The sequence below is a fragment of the Ovis canadensis genome, chromosome 26 (genome assembly GCF_042477335.2).
Source record: "Ovis canadensis isolate MfBH-ARS-UI-01 breed Bighorn chromosome 26, ARS-UI_OviCan_v2, whole genome shotgun sequence".
Classification (NCBI taxonomy): domain Eukaryota; kingdom Metazoa; phylum Chordata; class Mammalia; order Artiodactyla; family Bovidae; genus Ovis; species Ovis canadensis.
In genome coordinates, this window is record NC_091270.1 from 29,518,750 (window position 1) to 29,539,348 (window position 20,599).

General features: G+C 41.5%; 1 protein-coding gene across 1 annotated transcript in view; it reads left to right on the top strand.

The window, feature by feature from the left end:
* WWC2 (WW and C2 domain containing 2) overlaps positions 1–20,599 on the top strand; it is a 148,914-nt gene that overhangs the window by 23,757 nt on the left and 104,558 nt on the right. The gene's annotated exons all lie outside the window — the stretch shown is intronic.

Here is a 20,599-nt window from a genome sequence, read left to right on the forward strand (position 1 = left end):
TGCAAAAGTGCTCCTATATGGTCAGAAGAATAAATTCTGATTTTTCCTGTGATGTTATACCTAGACTATTGGGTTTGGTTTAGGGATATTAGTCACCTGGAGCTTGTTCAGAGCTCAGGGCTTAGGGAGAGTGAGAGTCCAGAGACAAAGTCACAGGTGGAGTGGGTGGTGAGAAGGCGAATGTTTAGTCTGAAGAGGAGGGCATCGTGAAGGTATCTCAGTACTGAGTGATCCTATAATTTATTGTCTAAACCAGAACTCTTTGAGAGTGAAAGAAGGTGCTATTAGTGCTTATGCTGGGCTGATGTGCATACAATTAGGACTGTCCTGGGCGAATGAGAACATGATCACCTAATGACAATGATCTGAAATATTTGAAGGTCTGTTACAGGAAAGAAAGTTTGGACTTTGCCTGTTCGAGTGATAGGGCCAGTGGGCACAACTGCAAGAAGACCCGCATGTTCTTCCCTATAATGAGCCCCAATCTGATACTCGGTTGTTGAAGAATGAAGTAGATTACAAGGGGGTGTGTTCCCCATCACTGCTGATGCCAAGAGTTTTAACTGCCCTTTCTAAGTCTTGGTAATGTGCAGATTAGGTGAATGAAATTGTGCCAGTCCCTCAAGTGTCTGTGTGCTCACGCTTCCTAAGTACTCGGCAGATGTCGTTTTTCCCCATTACGTTTGGCCCGGCCGTGTGTGTGTTGCTGGCCCCGTGCCTGGCGAAGGTTAGAGCCGTGGCTGCGATGGCCCTTCCGACAGGCCTGGCTCTGCAGCGGGTTGATCTGTCCCAGCTGCAGGCTCCAGTCGCTGTGCATTAGGGCACTAACGGCCTCTGCTGCTGTTGTCGTGTTCATTTCTTCCCGGTTTCTGCATGCCTCTCTTTTTATTTCTGTCTCCACAAGTCTTGGCTTTCATGCTAAATAGAAGATGTCTCTTCTTCCACAAGGGAGCAGCCCCTTATATGATCAGGGATCCCAGCTTCGGGTCTGCTCATGTCTTGCTGTGGGTGCTGTGGTCTTTCCTTGGTTTCCAGGGAGCTCTGGTTTCATGCCTGAGTCCTTTACAACAGAAGAGGCACCTACGACTGCTTCTGTTTTTCTGTTTTATAAATGAGGTTTAGAAAGGTTAGATGATCTGCCAGAAGTGACCCATCCAGTAGGGGTCTCAGCTGGACCCAAGCCCAGGTCTCCTCGTTTGTCCATTCAGATTCATCTGAATGATAAACAAACTGGCATTTTTTAAAATACTAAAATACCATCAACTGTTAAAAGTAACAAACTGTTGTAGATGAATCTCAGATGCATTACGTAAAATCGATGATTCAGCCTTTAAAAAATTATTACACCCTGCAGCCCTTTTACATACTTCCCCCACCTGCCTGTTCCCTTCATGATGCCACAGAAGTATCATCTCTCTGTTTATGTGCTGTAGCCCTTTGGCAGACCATTGCAATATCTAAGATGTTTACACCTGCCAGGAATCAGTTTTCACTTCTTTGGAGACAGTATCACTCACCCACTGAGAACGCATGGACTAAGGAAGGAAGCCAAATTCAAGTGGTTGCGTATGGTGGGAATCCATTTCTATGGCATTCTTCAACAGGAAAATCCATCAGATCAGAGTCTTCAATCCACTTTGCATTTATTTTTGTAAAGGATGTGAGAAAATGGTCTAGTTTCATCCTTTTACATGTCGCGGTCCAGTTTTCCCAAAACCCCTTATTGGAGAGTGTTTCCCCCTGTTGTTATGTTCTTGCTTCCTTCATCGTCATAATTTTGCCAGAAGTTTTCATAATAATTGACCATATGTGTGTGAGTTTACTTCTGGGTGTTCTGTTCTGTTCCATTGATCTGTGTGTCTGTTTTTATGCCAGTACCATGCTATTTTGATTATGGTAACTGTGTAGTACAGTTCAAAGTCAGGGAGCATGATACCTCCGGTTTTGTTCTTCTTTCTCAAGATAGCTTTGGCTGTTTTCAGGGAAACTTGTCTAGTAATGAACTACAGAAATAATCCCAGGAAGGAGATATCCTTAAACACATACAGTTTTCTGGAAACACACACGATGTGCAACCGAAGATGCAGTGAAAGAACAGTGTAAACGGAGGTTGTCTGGGGAGTCGTAAGGATTGTGTCCTTGACACAGAGGCTAATCTAGATTAATCAGGATTGGAAATCCTAGTTTTTCCTTGGGATTTGCTAAAACCAGGTTGAGATTTAAGTTGAAAAAAAATAAGAGCAGAAGGAAAGTGGTTTCTACTTCTTAGTGGAAGCTGGCTTATCGTTTCGCAGTCTGACTTTTGGTAGAAAGTTTTCCAATTCCTGTGGCAGCCAACATGGGCAAATGTTTTTGTTACATTTGCCTTTTTATGGTTAAAGCCAAGACTTTTCTCCTTTACTGTAGGCTCCAAATGAAGTATGTTAGCATCCTGTATCAAGAGGAGCCTGGAGAAGCAGGGGTGGTGGAAATACAGGTTTTGCTTTTGGAATACCTTTAACAAAAGTATTTGAATTTCTAAATGTTGCCAAGAAATGGAGTTTCTTCCTATATTAACATTCTTACATGTAATCATTGTATGGCATCTGATTCTGAGCCAAAATGTTATATTTTAAAAGATATGGTGACAAGTTAGCTTTTTTTTTTTTTTTTCTTTTGAAAGCCCTTACTGAATTGTCACATATTCTGGGAAGGTTCCCAGATATTGCTGTAGGGAAAATACGCCTTTCATAATCTTTATACTACAGTACTGAATATGGGCTTCCCAGGTGGCTCAGTGGTAAAGAATCCGACTGCCAATGCAAGTGACTCAAGAGACTCAGGTTCAGCCGCTGGGTTGGGAAGATCCCCTGGAGAAGGAAACAGCAACCTGCTCCAGTATTCTTGCCTGGAGAATCCCCATGGACAGAGGTGCCTGGTGGGCTACAGTTCATGGGGTCGCAAAGAGTGGGACACGACTGAGTGAGAGAGCACTTTTCCTAGGAACATGGAGAATACAAATGAAATTGAAGACAAGGTTTCTTCAATTTAAATCACGTTTTCAGCTGACTCAGTGTATCCTTGCCCCTAACCTGTCGTCTCCCACAATTACTACAGGTGTTTCTATAATGCAAGTATCCGCCTGTAATCCGGGAGATCTGGGTTCGACCCCTGAGTTGGGAAGATCCCCTGGAGAAGGGAAAGGCTACTCACTCCAGTATTCTGGCCTAGAGGAGTCCATCGACTCTGTGGTTGGTGGGGTCGCAAAGAGTTGAACACGACTCAGCGACTTTCACTCGCTTCACTTATCCCCGTTGGTGTTGACCTTAATTCAGCTGAGACAGCGTCTTGTCAGGGTGTTGTGTTTTTTTTTTAATATTATAAAGTTCCTTTTTCCTCCCCTCTTTCCATTCTGTCCTCTTGAGAAGAAAGTCACCATGAACAGCCCACACTTAAGAACTGGGGAGTGATGATGTGCATATGTACATAAATTAAAACAGTATTTTAAAAAACTTATTATTTTGTATTGGCCTATAGCCGATTAATAATGTTTTTATAATTTCAGCTGCACAGTAAAGGGACTCAGCCATACATATACATGTATCCATTCTCCCCCAAACTCCTCTCCCATCCAGGCTGTCACATAACATTGAGCAGAGTTCCTGGTGCTGTACAGTCAGCAGTCCTTGTTGGTTATCCATTTTAAGTATAGCAGTGTGTACATGTTCACCCCAAACTCCCTAACTATCTCTTCCCCCCATCTTTCCTCCAGGCAGCCATAAGTTCATTTTCTAAGTCTGTGTAAAACAGTATTTGTATAAGCTAATAGTGGATAATTGGAAAACAAAATGAGATACCACTGCATGCCTATTAAAATGGCTAAAATGAAAAAAGCAGTGATATTAGCAAGTGCTGATGGGGATGTGAAGTAACCGGAACTCTCATCCGTTGCTGATGGAATGTGGAATAGGACAGCTCCTCTGGAAAAACGTTGGCTAGTTTCTCATGAAGTCACATACACACTTACCATAAAACCCAACAGTCCCACTCATTGGCATTTTTTCTAGAAAAGTAAAAACTTACATTCACACAAAAACCTGTGCACAAATGTTTACAGCAGTTCTGGTCATAATTCTCTCTAACTGGAAATGACCCAGATGTCCTTCAAGGGGTGAAGGTGTGAGCAGATTATGGCTCTTAAATCCAGTTGAACCCTGCTCAGCAGAGAGAGTGGTGGCAACAGCTTGGATGAATCTCATGGTATTTACTTAGTGAAAGACTTCTGTCTCAAAAGATTCAATGCTCTATACTTCCATTTATTCAGCCTTCTTAAAAAGATCAATTTATAGCGATGAAGAACACATTAGTGTTTGCCAGGGTTTGGGGGCAGGGTGGGAGGAGGAACGTGTGACTACAGAGGTCTAGATGAGGATGTTTTTGGGTGTGATGGAATATTCTGTATTCTCATTGTGATGGTGGTAACTTAAATCTGTACATCTACTAAACACTCCAAAAATGTCAATCAACTTAAAAAATAGCCTAAATAAAAAGACTCCATTAAGGCCAACACACAATTAAAATTTAGAATTTATCCATGGTGAGGATATTTTCGTATGTGTAGGGGGCATTTGGTCACCTTTTATATATATATATATATATATATATTTATATTTATTTATTTATTAGGCTGAACCTGCTCTTAGCTGTGGCACGTGGGATTTGCGATCTTTGCTGTGGCATGTCTGTTAGTTGTGCATGCAAACTCTTCTTGTGATATGTGGGATCTAGTTCTCTGACCAGGGATTGAACCTGCGCCCCCTGCTTTGGGAGCTCGGAGTCTTAGCTAGGGAACCACCAGAGACATCCTGCCTTTTCTTTTAAACTCCTGGGTGGGGATTTTTTTTTTTTTTGGTTCCTCATCTTCTTGTGGGCTTACTGGTTTTTTGTTTTGTTTTATTTTTTAATATTGATTCTTAAAAGAGTTTCTTACATATTTTAGAAACAAATTTTTGTGAGTTATATCTGCTGTCAGTTTCTTCTCCCAGTTCGTAGCTTGTTTCTGCCTCCCTTCCAGGGCACTTGCTGAGTGCCAGTTCTTAAGTTAATATAGTTGGCTCTGCCCATCGTCGCATCTACGACTGTGCATTTGCTTCTTGTGTAAGAACACTGTATCCTGAGGTCATGAAGTAGTCTACTGTATTATCTTTGCAAAGCTTTAAAGATTTGCCTTTCGCACTTGGGTCTTCAGATCACTAGGGCTTGGTTTTTGAGTATGGGGGGTGGAATGAAGCCAATTTCATTTCTTCCCGTTTATATCTAACTTGTCACCACAGCACTATGTGTTGAAAAGTCCAACTTTTCCCACTGAGCAGTAATACATCAATATATCTTTCACGTCCGCTTCTCTGTATGAAGTGTCAGTCTTTGTGTGGTTCTATTTTTGCAATGTTCTTCAATTTATATTTATTGGTCTATATATTCAGTCCTTTCACCATTATAATGTTATCTTAAATATTATAGTTTTATAATGAATCTCAGTATTTGGTAGGAAAAGTCTCCTAGATTATTTATATGAAAAGAATGATAACATTTGCAAATAATGACACTTTTGTTCTTCCTTACTAATCCTTAATTCCTTTATGTCTTTTTCCTGCCATACAGTACTAGCTTGGACTCGTAATACAGTGTTGAAGTGAAGTAGTAATAATGGGCACCTTTGTTTTGTTCTAAATCCTTCAGGAAATGCTTTGAATGTAAATAGGCATTTTGTGGACACCTCTATCAGGTTAAGGAAGTTCCCTTCTGTTCTTAGCATATTAAGGTGCTGTTTTTTTTTCTTTCTCAAATGTGTTGAATTTTGTTAAAAGGTTTTCTGTTCTCTTTGAGATAATCAAATAAGTTTTCTTCTGTGAATGGCATGTTGCATTAAATATAATTGGTAGTTTAATGTTAAGCCAACCTTGCATTTCTAGGATAAACCCAAGATGGTTATGAATTCATATTGTTAGTTTTACTTACAATACTTTTTTTTCAATTTTAAAATGCCATTTAGGCAACATGCAGTCCTATTTCAATGATATTAATATTTTAAGTGGCACATGATGATTGTAAAGTATCTTAGGCTATAAGATGTATTTTGGTTTCAGAGATGTTAAAATACTTTAACATATAATGTCCTATTGTTCTGTTTTATGTTTACATTCTTAAGTTAACTTGACGTATAATTGTACTTCCTCATTCTTTCCTTGTCAGATTTTGGTATTAAGGTTATGTATTTATACCATGATAAAATGAGTTGGGGAATGTGCCCACTTTTTCTATTCTATTGATTAAATGATATTGGCCGTAATTCATTCTTGACTGTTTGGTTGATCACGCCTGTAAAATCAAATGGGTGTAGCATTTTAACTGCTGATATAGTTTCCTTAATGCTTTTGAAACAATTCAGGCTTTCTATTTCTTCTTGATTCAGTTCTTTTGAGTTTCAGTTTTCAGGAATTTGTTTATTACATTCACATGTCCAAATCTGTTAGCACAAAATGATTCATGAGAAATTCATATATATTTAATCTAGGTAGTAGCATCTGTAGTTGTACTTCCTCTTCATTTCTGCTATTTTCTGTTTGTGTTTTTATTTTCTTCCTTTTTCTGTTCCTGTAGGAGGTTAACCAATTTTACTTTTTTTGAAAGAAATGAATTTTGACATTGATATTATTCATCTTTCTTATCATTTGCTTTCTATTATGATTTTCTGCACTTATTATTTCCATTCTTCAAATACTTTGGGTTGATTTTGCTGAATTTTTTTTCTTAAAACTTCTTAAAAGAGATGGTTAAGATTTTGGTCTTTTCCCTTTAAAAATTGTACTTCCTACCTAGTAAAACTAATGGTATTGTTCTTGAGTTTGTTTATATTTTTACATGTAGGATTTTATCGTTCTGTTTCACACATTTTATAATTTTTAGCTATTTTTTCCCCATAACAAAGGTTTGTCATTGAATCTGATTCCTGATGCAGTTAAACTGGAGTCAGAGAACATGTTTATGTATACTGCCATTTGTGTTGTTTAGTTGCCCAGTCATGTCTGACTGTTTTGCAACCCCATGGACTGTAGCACCAGGCTCCTCTATCCACAGGAAGAATACTGGAGTGGGTAGCCATTTCCTTCTCCAAGAGATCTTCCTGACCCAGGGATCGAACCCATGTCTCTTGCATGAAAGGCAGACAGAGTCTTCACCGCTGAGCCACCAGAGGAGCCCATTGCCATTTTAGTGAATATTATTCAATACATATATGCTTGAAAATACTGTGTATTCAGCAGGCTGTTATTACAAAGTTTCTTTCCTACATGAGACTTGAGACCACTGTTCCGAGGGGAGAGTGGTCAGACGCTGCCCGTAGAGAGAAAGACCAAAGCTGACTTCCTTCATTGTTATTGGTGATGGTATTACCTCCCATAGAACTTACAAACATGAACTACTTACTCAGAACTTCTCAATACTTTAAAGAATATATCGAGATAACAACTATTTTTCATGTACACAAAAAAGCATTCTCTTCAATAAGCAGATAAAATTAGGGTTTTGCCATTGATAAAATGATTGATGAGCCCTTATAAGAACAGCATGGGAAAAAAGTAATTGCTTACTTGATTTATGTCCTATTCTGTTTACTTTTACTAATATGATAGTGTGGCATTAGTAATAAAAGCAGTAACCTTTACAGAGTTTTCATCCTGAGCCGGTTGCTGAGTTGAGAGCTTAGACCCTGGACGCGGACTGCCTACCTTCAAATCTCGGCTCCCCCAGTTAGACCTGAGTGACCTTTCTTTGCTTCAGTTTCCTGAAACGGCGCTGCTGGTTGTATACACTGCATAGTGTTATTTTGGGAGTAAAATTGAATGATCCTGCTTCTGATAATAGTTGTTGTTGTTCAGTTACTCAGTAATTTCTGGCTCTTTGCGACCCCATGGACTGCAGCACACCAGGCCTCCCTGTCCATCGCCAATTCTCGGAGTTTACTCAAACTCATATCCATTGAGTCAATGATGCCATCGAACCATCTCATCCTCTGTCGTCCCCTTCTCCTCCTGCCTCAGTCTTTCCCAGCGTCAGGGTCTTTTCAAATGAGTCAACTCTGCATCAGGTGGCCAAAGTATTGGAGCTGCAGCTTCAGCATCAATCCTTCCAATGATTATTCAGGATTGATTTCCTTTAGGATTGACTGGTTTGCTCTCCTTGCAGTCCAAGGGACTCTCAAGAATATTCTCCAACACTACAGTTCAAAAGCATCAATTCTATGGTGCTCAGCTTTCTTTATAGTCCAACTCTCACATCCATTGGGTTCCCTTGTGGCTCAGTTGGTAAAGAATCCGCCTGCAATGTGGGAGACCTGGGTTTGATCCCTGGATTAGGAAGATCTTCTGGAGAAGGGAAGGGCTTTCCACTCCAGTATTCTGGCCTCGGCTTCCCTGGTGGCTCAGATGGTAAAGTGTCTGTCTGCAATGCAGGAGACCCAGGTTTGATCCCTGGGTTGGGAAGGTCCCCTGGAGAAGGAAATGGTAGCCCACTCCAGTATTCTTGCCTGGAAAATCCCATGGACGGCAGAGTCTGGTAGGCTATTGTCCATGGGGTTGCAAAGAGTCGGACACGACTGAGCAACTTCACTATAAATCACTATTCTAGCCTAGAGAATTCCATGGGCTGTATAGTCAATGGAAGAGTCAGACACGACTGAGCGACTTTCACTTTCTCACATCCATACATGACTACCGTAGCTTTGACTATATGGACCTTTGTGGGCAAAGTGATGTCTTTGCGTTTTAATATGCTGTCTAGGTTTGTCATAGCTTTTCTTCCAAGGAGCAAGTGTCTTTTTAATTTCATGGCTGCAGTCACCATCTGCAGTGACTTTGAAGCCCAAGAAAAGAAAGTCTGTCACTGTTTCCACTGTTTCCCCATCTATTGGCCATGAAATGAAGGGGCCAGATGCATCACTAATAATCGTAACCAATATTATATGACGTTTACTCTGTGTGACACAGTGTTCTAAACTTTTACCATAGGTTAATTTAATTTTCATAGACCCCTAAGAAGTTTATATCAACAAACCCCCCATATTTAGACTTACTGAGCCTTAGAAAGATGTCGGGATAGAAAGAAAGCCTTTTCAGGCCTGCTGGCTTGTGTTCCTGCAGTGGGGAGTCCCAGCCAGAGCAGCTCCTGCGTGAGGATGAGCCAGGCTTGTGGGAACCACACTGGGAAGATTTGGTTGGTGTTAATTTTCATTCAGCTATAGTCGCTTTACATGGTTGTGTTAATTTCTGCTGTACATCAGACTGAATCAGCTGTATGTTTACATATACTGCCTCTTTTTTTACCTGAGGAGGAGTTAACAGGAAAGGAGAAATGGGTTTTAGAGGATTTCAAGGCTGTTAAGGGTCTCCACCCTCTGCCCGTTAATCCATGCTGCCGTAAGACAATGCCACTAGTTCTGGAGACTGGAACTCCAAGACCGAGGGGTTGGCTGATTTGCTTCCTGCCGAGGGCTCTCTTCCTGACTTGTAGTTGACCCCCTTCTCACGTGTCCTCATATGGCTCTTTGCCATCAGTGTGTGTGGAGAGGGAAGAACTGTTCTCTATTCCTTCTCTTATTGGGGCTCCCTGGTGGCTCGGCAGTAAAGAATCAGCCTGCAGTGCAGGAGATGCAAGAGACTCGGGTTCAATCCCTGGGTCAGTAAGATCCCCTGGAGAAGGGAATGGCCCGTCAGTATTCTTGCCTGGAGAATCCCTTGAATAGAGGAGCCTGGCGGGCTATAGTCCATGGGGCCGCGAGAGTCGGACGTGCCTTGGCAAATAACCACCACCTCCACCTGTTCTTTTAAGACCACCAGTCCTATAAGATTAGGGTCCACCCTTATGACCTCACTGAACCCTCATCAACCCCGAAAGACCCCCGTTTACGGTTGGGGCTTTGACATTTGGGTTTCGGAAGGGCACAGTCTGCAGCACCCCACCTCTGCACCAGGGGACAAATATGACCCCTCCTGTGCCTAGTACGTTCTCTACTGCCTCTTGGTGAGTGGCAGTTTAAAAAAAAAGGTATCACCAGAGGGACTGGGTTCACCTTTGTATCACCAGTGGGCTTATTTGGCATTTCTGCGGGCAGACGGTGGCCCTGCGGGGGAGGCCTGGGAGCCTGTCTTTCCATGCCAGGAGGGCTGTGTTGTGGGCGTGGAGGTCTGATGTCGTCATGCCTCCTGTGATGCATTTCTGAATATACAGATACATCTGGTCATCAGTCATGTCACAAATATTTAACCCTCCTGCTGTATGCCAGGCACTGTTCATGGGCTTTGACAGTATGTGATAAGCAGCATGGAATGCTGGGCTGCCTTAGCGGTGTGTTCCCTGTAGGTTAACTGACCAATCAGCAGAAACGCGTAGCACAGTATCTGTGCTGAGAAGAATACAGACAGGTGAAGCCACTGGGGAATCGAAGTCTTGATGGGGTGGGGTGCTATTTTAGAAAAATGGTGGAAAAGTATTGGCAAGAGCCAGGGAACTATCTGAGAGAGAACGTTCTGGACAGAGGAGATGTAATACAAAATACAGAGGTTCACTTCTAGATGGAATATTCTTGGCAAGTACTGGAAGGGGGACACCAGGTACTGGGTCATATTGCCTGGAAATACTCAAATAAATGTTTAGTATTGCTACCATTAATGTGATTATGGTGCAGATTAAGAAACAGAACTTTTTCTGCCCAAATGTACTTGTCGGCAGTTAAGTTGTAATGAGGATCAGCTTGCCACCCCTCTCCCCTTTTAAAATCAAGATTAAATGTTCCATTTTCCGAGTCAGTCCTCAGTTTATGGACACTAATGGAACGATGCTGTGTTTCTCTGAGCTTTCCACCAAAGTGTTATAGATGCACAGACTGAACCCAAGAGTGTGTGTGTGTGTGTGTGTGTGTGTGTGCATATGTGCACAGGTCTTTCCATAAAGGGAGCATTTTTTTGTAATCTCTTTTCTCCTTCTAGAGATCCATTGCAATTTTACGTTCTTCTAAGTAATACATTTGTGCCTACTTTAAAACTGAAATACCGTTTCAAATGCCCGGCCTGTGTTGTAGGTTTGCGTACCCTCGCCCCCAGGCACATTCCCGGGCTGCACCAGGCTGAGCAGCTCTGGAGCAGAGCCGTGTGTGGATGTCCTGGCCCGCGTCCAGCAGCAGCTAATGTTACCCAGGGGGATTAGGGTGTGGGCTGGGTGGTTTTACTGTTAGTATCCTGTAAAGTGAAACACAAGAATGTCCAACTTCCTTCCATAAATTATATATAAAGTAAAAACCAAGAAAATGCCGTTTTCTTCCCAGAATGAGCAATGTAAAGTGAAGCCTAAGAAAACCCAATCTCCTGTCAAGAACGAACAGTGAAATTGACCCTGGCGCCATCGGAAGAGAACCACCAGATAGATGGTGCAGCAACAAGCATTTACCCCCAAATCGCCTTTATCTGGCTTTGGAACATGTAACGTGCCACTCACTCTTGCAGGCTCATTTTCCTTCTGGACTATGTTTGACTGAATTATTATCCTGCCGGTCTCTGAACCTTTACTGATAGTGGGCAGAGGTGACTGCAGCATGGCACCCAGGCTGCTGCCCTCTCCCCTCGCGTCCCAGCGCTGGCCGTGCTGCCTAAGCATCCTTCTCGAAAATGTGCTGTGGGAGATCATTACGAATTGATGAGGGTTGCCATGGAGATGAGACCCATTTGCTGTCTCTTTCATGTTAAGCACGTATGGACCTTTTTGGATAATTGGGAACCAGCTATAAATAATCCGATGACCATTCTTTCAGCTTTCTGTATTTTTAATAATATGCAAACATTTTTTAAGGTAAGAATTACACTCAGTTCTATTTCTAGAATAGTAAATAAAATCTAACGAAAGTTTTTAGTAAAACTGAAAATGCTACTTATTTTGAGTCATGAATTTGTATGGCATTTATGTTCTTAGTGTGAACTCTTCCTTAGCAGAAAGGCTAACCTACCAGTGAATATGAAACCAAGATAATGGATTCAGAGCCACGAAGAAGAAAGTAATAATAAACTGTTTCCAAGGGTCTTTAAAGGGTGTCTGTATTTCAGAATCTTGTGTGAACCCATGCCATTTACACATCTTCAGAACTTCTGAATAATTTGTTTCTCTGGCTTGAGTATTCAAAAAGTAACAAAGTTAAGTTTCCTTTTAATAGTTGATGTGTTGTTCCCTCACCAAGTCCTGTCCAGCTCTTTAGGCAGTTAGTTAATTTCGTTAGTTTAGTGTTTAGGAATGTTTATTAGTCTGAATCAGGGAGCGTTTCCGCTGGTTGGTGTGTATGTGTTGATGAGGTTGCAGAGATGATTTAATAAGGTAATAATTGGGTGAAATGTGACCATTTTGACTTGAATAAATAGTAATTATTTACTGTGAAAACTTGGTGCTTAATTTAGTAACCTGTTTTGGAATTCTGAGCTTCCCTGGTGGCTCAGATGGTAAAGAATCCTCCTGCAATTCAGGAGACCCGGGTTCGATCTTAAGAAAGTCTGCCAATTTAGAGATTGTTTTACTAGGAGATTAGTACTGAAAGGTACTCAAGTGAAGAAAACTGCTTGGTTTAATTTCTTAATCTTGGAGCGTTGCTAAATCATTCTTCTGAAGGTTAAAATTAATATTTGAAGGTAATAATTAAGTCCGTGGCTGCCAGTACTAATTGAAATTTTTATAGAGAGAAAATATACGATCCCAGATGTCATTATCCATTCATGCCATGTCTCATTAATAAGAGGTTATTCTGACTTCATTTGTTTTCATATAAAGTGTTTTTAACAGGACAAGATTTGTTTAATGATGTTTATTGTACGTGGAACACTGTTCATTGTAAACACATTGTATTCTAATTAGGAGATTGTATGCAAACAATGTTATTATTTTTAAATATTGAGGAAACGTGCCACCTCAGTGACATCTAGGGCATTCTTAAAGCCACTGTGCGCTTCTCATGTTTCTACCGGCTGCTTTTGGTTTTATTTAGCTGATGAGATCTGACAAAAATCACAGCTCAGTGGAGCATGGCTATAGACGAGATGGGGTGCTCACAGAATTCTCTGTTCTTCTTAGGGTGTGGACCCCATAGGCGGAAAAGAGGTTGAATGAGTTTTAGTCCTGCAGCTAAGAAGCCCAGTGGCCTGGCAGTTGAGGTTTGATTCTGGCATTGTGGATTACTGATTGTGCAGCTGCAGTAGGCTTCTCTGCTTGTTTCCTCAGAGGGTTGTTTTATGGACTGCTGCTGCGGCTAAGTCGCTTCAGTCGTGTCCGACTCCGTGCAACCCCATAGAAATGTGTGTTATTTAGAAAACACTGAAGGATCACAGCAGACTCACAATAAGTGCATATAAATAACTTTTACATAAATACAGAAACTTTCGAGTAATATTTCTTGATCTCCTCAAGCTGTTTGGAAACATACCTGGCAAGCTTGTTTTCTCATATTGTTGAAAAGATGACAGACCAGCAGTACTAAGGAAGAATTTACAAATAATTACCCATATACCCAATATTTTAAAATAATGCTTGCATATTATCTTCTAAGTATAGTTGATTTGCATGAATATTTTATATTAATTGAAGCAATCACCTTGGGCAGCTGAATGTGACTGGCCCGTCCTGGTCATATCCTTGCTAGGGAGCAGGCTGGGCACGGTGGTGCCCACTGTAGCCCCAAGGGAGAGGGCAGGACATATTCCCTCTTGCAGATAGATGGGGTACTGAGCAGCTGAAGCAACAGAAATCCACTACAGTGCACAGTGGGCTCCTCAAACTGTGTGGACGGTCTTTCTCATCCAGAAATATTTGTCTATTATAAATCAGTATGATGCTTTTAGTTGGTGTCTCAGTGGTAAAGAATCCGCCTGCAGTGCAAGAGACCGCCTGCAATGCAGGAGACTCGGGTTCAGTCCCTGGGTCAGGAAGATTCCCCCTGAGGAGGGAATGGCTACCCACTCTAGTCTTCTTGCCTGGAGAATCCCAAAGACAGAGGAGCCTGGAGGCTACAGTCCATGGTGTTGCAAAAGAGTCGGACACGACTTTGCAATTAAACCAACCAACAAACATAGGTATGATGGAAATGGTTGAAGGGATATAAATTGCAATGAGCTGCCTTCAGAACATCGCAATACAAGGTGTTTGGACAAACCCTCTCTGCAGTTGGGGCAGGGAAGTGGGATGTGGGTGTGGACTCAGTTCTGGGACCTGGACCAGCTAGATCTGTAAGACCTTCCTCAGTTGACTTGTCAATTCCAAGGAAAGCCTTGAATGTGAGGTGCAGGGAATTCAGAGTTCTTGCAAGTTCTCTGCCCCAGGCCGTGGGCTGGCAGAATGATGCTTTTTCTGGATGAAAAGGACCACTTGGGATTCAGATGGGCTCAGATCAGCCCACTCCTGAGGGGCATCATGCAAAGTGGGTGGATACCTGTTTGTCTAATAGCACGGTCCCGGGGATGGCGATGTGAGGATTACCTCGCTGTCAGCAGGAGAGGACTGCCGGGAGGGACAGCAACCAGCTCTGGTCTGGGAAGTGAGCCAGCGAAGTCAAGAGCAGACTCTCCAGAGCAGGGCAGTGGCGGGAGCTGGCGTGGCAAGCCGAGGGAGGAGGTGGCCAGCCCGGGTCAGGAAACGGGATGAGGGGTCGCGAGAGGCTGCCGCCCATCAGGACTCTGTTTTTGGAACAGAAGTTGTCAGACTTTAATGGTCTTAAGAAGCTTCTAGCGACTTCCCTGGTGGTCCAATGGTTAGGACCCCGTGCTTCCACTGCAGGGAGCAAGGGCTCAGTCCCTGGTCAGGGAACCATGATTCCACAAGCTGGCAGCAAGACAAAAAAAAAAAAAAAAGATTAAAAGAAACACCTGCTGCTGCTGCTGCTGCTGCTAAGTCTCTTCAGTCCTGTCCGACTCTGTGCGACCCCATAGACGGCAGCCCACCAGGCTCCCCCGTCCTAGAAAGCTTATTAAAACACAGTTTCTTGGGCTCATCCAAAGAGATTGTGATTTGCTAGATGGAGTTCAGTGTGCCATGCGTTTGCCTTTTTAGCAGGCTCACAGGCTGTGTCAGCGCTATTGGCCGTGGACCGCAATTGAAGAGCCAATTATCCTAGACCAAGAGTGGTATCTCAGGTGAACTCTTCTCATCCCTCCACTCTCAACACCTCTGATGAGAAAAGAGAAGGAAATAGGAACTTTTGAGTTCTTACTGTAAATCAGATGAGATATATATACATTATATATATATAGCATCATTTAATTCTCACGCACGTACATAATATAGTCTGTTTTCTGTGAGGCTGTGGAGTCTCAAGGAGACCAAGTAATTTGCCCAAAGCCACACAGCTAGTTTGTGTTATGACTAGTTTTCTGAGTTACAGCTAGGTCCTTATTATAATTCATATTATTTTCCTTACAAGTAACTGCACAACAGGGCAGTTAGAGGGAGGCTTCACACCTGTGATAAGGAACAAATGCTTGGATTCCTCCAGTGCTGTTGTAGATTGCTACATTCACTGGGACCTAGATTCTGGCACGTGAATCACACATATTTTTAATTGGTAAAACCTCTTCAACATTTTGCTTAGAATGTGGTAAAAACATGATATTGAAAAAATAATGAAATTTTTTAAAGTTTAGGATCAAGCTGAAAATGATACAGAGGTTTATGGCACATTTTTCTTTAGGATTTCAGTTAAATCTTGTAAGTGATCTTGAATGATGTTAAAATGAAGACTCGTCCAAACAATTTATTTCTTTTAAGTTCTGTTTTCCAAAACATAAAGACAAACACAAAAGCAGATGAGGGCAAATATAAGAAGAAAAGGTGAAACATACGTTTCTCCGGTGAAGTATGTATTTGCACGTGCTAATATATTCCATTCTGTGTCATTGTTCAGTATGAAAACAAACACTTAGAATGATTATATTGAACAATCCTTTTGTTTTGAGTAGTTAAAAAAATTAAAAGTAGGTTATAAGAAAGTTTAGAACTCTGTGAAATTATAGTTCTGCAGCTAGCTGATCTTACCAAACCGCCCTTAAACCCTGGTTTACCTCCTTGAGTACAAAAGCTATATGTAGCGTGTGAGATTGTGGGTGTCTCATTGTACTTTTGGTATGCCCGTTTCTCCTCCATAAAAAAAATACCTATCTTGGCTAAGCAGTGGTTTTGGGATATAAAGTGGTTTTTTGGATATGTATGTATAAATGCTTCCTGGGTGGCTCAGGAGAGGAGCCTTGTGGGCTACAGTCCATGGAGTCCAAGAGTTGGACATGCTGCTGCTGCTGCTGCTGCTAAGTCGCTTCAGTCGTGTCCAACTCTGTGCAACCCCATAGACGGCAGCCCACCAGGCTCCCCCCATCCCTGGGATTCTCCAGGCAAGAACAGTGGAGTGGGTTGCCATTTCCTTCTCCAATGCATGAAAGTGAAAAGTGAAAGTGAAGTCACTCAGTCGTGTCCAACTCCTAGCGATCCCATGGACCGCAGCCTACCAGGCTCCTCTGTCCATGGGATTTTCCAGGCAAAATTTAACAACTAAACAACTGCTACCATAGAGAGAGAGAGAAAGAGAGAGGTGTAGATACGCTATTCAAGAATTAATCTGGTAATGACATAGCCCATATTTATATCACTGTTAATGAATAGTGAAATTTAATAAACTGATATGGAAAGCCTGTTGACCCTTATTTGAATTATGTCTAGATCTTAGATTTTTAACGAAGTGAACATATTTAGATTACCATGCTGCTTCTACATCCTCCTCCCCATTTTGAAACTAGATAAGGAACCTGAGATACGTCTCTGATTTTTCTTGTGAACTGATGTTTGCCAGACTCTGCTTTTCTGTTCTCTCCTGCTGCCTTCTCCATTTCCCTGCAGAGTAAACGTGGCTCCCTTCCCATCCAAAGATAAATGACAAGAGTGGGCTGTTGAGTTCTGGGGATGGTGGAGCATCGTAGCTCTTCTGTCTGTATCCCAGCTCTGCTCGCAGCTCACCAAGTAGTTATCCATGGTTCTGTGCAACTTCTCTCCCTGAGTTTGAACTCCTTGTGACGTGGACTTTCTTATTCAAGTTGGAATCTCTAGAAGAAGCTCTCTCTCCCCAATCAGGGTGTCATGAAAGAGCTAGAAAAAAAGATCAAGCGTTTAGTAGACCTGAGCAATTAAGAACAGATCCACCAAACCTCCGTCTCACCCCCACGATAAGGTCAGAGGTTTACTTTTTAAGAAAAGGCAGAGCAAATACAAACCTTTAGGGCCCCCGAGCATTGCAAAGATTATATGGTGTTCCTCCAGGATACCTCAAAATAAAAAGGGTACTAAAGAGTAAGAGAATTATAAAGGACCTCCTCAGGGTTCTGACTTTTTCTAATGACCTCTTCATTTCTATTTTTTTTAGTATTAAATCCAAAATTATTCTTTCTAATTGGTGTAAGAACAGGAAAGAAGAGTTTTAAACTCTTCTTTTTTTTTTTTTTAAGCCTGTGTTTGTGTGCAGGTAGAGAGAGAGAGAAACTAGATTTTTAAAAATACAAAGCTTAATCAACTGTTATAAAGGAAATACCTTTCTAACACCACCCAGGATGCTAGAACTTTACCAGCCACTCCGGAAGCCTTCTATATCCCTTCTTACAAAGTAATTATCCTGAAAAGACTGTAAGCACCATGAATCGATTCTTTGAAAAAGAATTCCTCTGAATACTTTTTTAATCCACAGCTTCTGTCTTCACTCTTTTTTTTTTTTTCCTGATAGCATTTCCCTTGTGCAACTTTGTGTTTCTTGTACATGAATAATAGAGCTATAAATCTGATCAAATTAAAGATAGATAACAGATATTTTGGTAGTAGAAAGCATACACATATGAGATGTTTCTCAATGAGGTTGGGAAAACAATTAGTGTCTGAGTCATGGATGTTCATTGTCTAGACCTATGAATACTAGGGAGTTGCAAACCGATGCTGTCATTCAGGCATTCCTCATTCATTTGTTAGCTGGACTATTTCTGTAAGGAAGGATTTCCTTCATCTGCCCCTCTGTTGCTGCACACAGAGTTCATGGGAGCTTCTGGGGTGCTGGGACCTGTGTGAGCCATGGAGTTCTTCTGCCTACCTGACTGCCTGAGATGATAAATAGACCTGGAAAAGGCCATTTGATAGGCATTTTGGTTCTTGGCTTGGACAGGGAACAAGTGGTTGTGCTGCAAATTGTTAGCTGTTACCTCCTCACTATCAGTGGATCTTTTTTCAGGAGAATGAACTCTGCCTTTGCTTTAGAGCTACTCAGGGTTTTTTTTTTATCTATTCCTGTTTATCGACAAATCTAAAACCTTATTTTGCTAATGTGTGCATGTGTGCTTAACCACTCTGTCGAGTCCAACTCTTTGTGGCCCCAGGGACTATAGCCCCAGAGGCTCCTCTGTTCATGGGAGTCTCCAGGCAAGAATACTGGAGTGGGTTGCCATTTCCTCCTCCAGGGGAGATTCCCAACCCAGGGATTGAACTGGCATCTCCTGCATTGGCTGTGAAACCACTGAATGTCATCTGGTCGTATCTCTTGCCTTCAGTGGGTCACGTGAAGATATCTCCATCTTACACAGAGTTTAAAGTCATCACAGAGGCTCACAGAGGCCAAAGTTGTCAGTTTTTTAGAAAAAGATTTTTTAAAACAAAATAATTTCGGAAGTTAAATTTTAAAGTAAATGTTTTCGCATAAGCCATCCATATCAATTGGAGTTCAGTTCAGTTCAGTCGCTCAGTCATGTCCAGCTCTTTGCAACCCCATGAATCGCAGCATGCCAGGCCTCCCTGTCCATCACCATCTCCCGGAGTTCACTCAAACTCACGTCCATCGAGTCGGTGATGCCATCCAGCCATCTCATCCTCTGCCGTCCCCTTTTCCTCCTGCTCCCAATCCCTCCCAGCATCAGAGTCTTTTCTAATGAGTCACCTCTTCTCATGAGGTGGCCAAAGTACTGGAGTTTCAGCTTTAGCATCATTCCTTCCAAGGAACACCCAGGGCTGATATTATTGCAATTGTTTTCCTCAAAGTGTCAGAAATGAAAAAGAGGGATATTGACAGATTTCTTGTTCCTTGGACTCTGGAAAACAGCAGTGTAGTTTGGACTTACTCATGAAGAGAGACCAAAAGCTGTCTATCTATTGGGACTTCCCTGGTGGTCCAGTGATTCAGACACCTTGCTGACAATGCAAGGGGCGTGAGTTCAATCCCTGGTCAGAAAATTAAGATCCCACATGCCTAGCGTAGTGGCAAAAAGATTTAAAAAAGAAAAAGGTAATCTGTCAGTGCTTGTTTCTCTTATAACAAAGAAAAGGATTTAACATTTATTTCCTTTAGGTATGCTGTCTTGTGTATATTACATACTTTTGTCTTCAAAATAACTTGAGGCTGTTGGTGTTAGTTACACAGCTCAGAGAGGTTAAATACCTTCCCTGAGGTCACAGAGCTGGAGAACGGACCAGCTGTGATTCTAACAGTGCTTCACAGCCTGGAGGTGGTCCTTTGTGGTTCACCAGCTCTCAGAAAAAGGGATGGGGAGATGGAGTCACATACCAGGTATTTTTTCATGGTAACCCAGCTGAAATGTTCTATTTCATTTGTGTTTATTTCATTTTGGTTTTTACCACTATAATTCATATTTCAGTTCAGTTCAATTGCTCAGTTGTGTCCAACTCTTTGCAACCCCATGGACTGCAGCACCTCAGGCCTCCCTGTCCATCACCAACTCCCAGAGCTTGCTGAAACTCATCTCCATTGAGTCGGTGATGCCATCCAACCATCTCAGCCTCTGTCGTCCCCTTCTCCTCCTGCTTTCAGTCTTTCCCAGCAGCAGCGTCTTTTCTAACATGTCAGTTCTATGCATCAGGTGGCCAAAGTATTGGAATTTCAGCTTTAGCATCAGTCCTTCCAGTGAATATTCAGGACTGATTTCCTTTAGGATGGACTAGTTGGATCTCCTTCATATTTAAATATGTAATTCATATTTACATCTAAATATTTAAACATTTAAAATGATTATTGTTTTATGCCTTTTAAAAATGATTATTGTTATTAAAGAAAAAGCTCCATACCACATTAATGTTATTTTGATTAAACTAATAATTAAAATGCCAATTTTTAGTAATTATTATTGCCCTACAAATAGTTATGATTAATGAGCTCACTATTTTAACAGTAATTTAGGTAGCTTTTAAAAGCAAAACAAAAATTGTTTTTAATCATTTAATTCTGTTTAAAGTAGACTGTATTCTAAAAATTAACCCCAAAATATGCAATTAAAATATTATAATATAAATTATATTTTATATAAAATATAATACTTTTGCTTAATTTTAATAATGCATTTATTTGATTTTTTGGATATGTTTGTATTTATATTGAAAGTGTGGACTCTGGAGATTGCCTGCTTCTGAATCCTGGCTCTGCTTTCTCTGGCGGTGTGATTTGCGGCAAGTTCCTTAACCTGTCTGAGCCTCAGTTGCTTCTTTCGTTAAGTCATAGGAGTACCTAACTCAAATT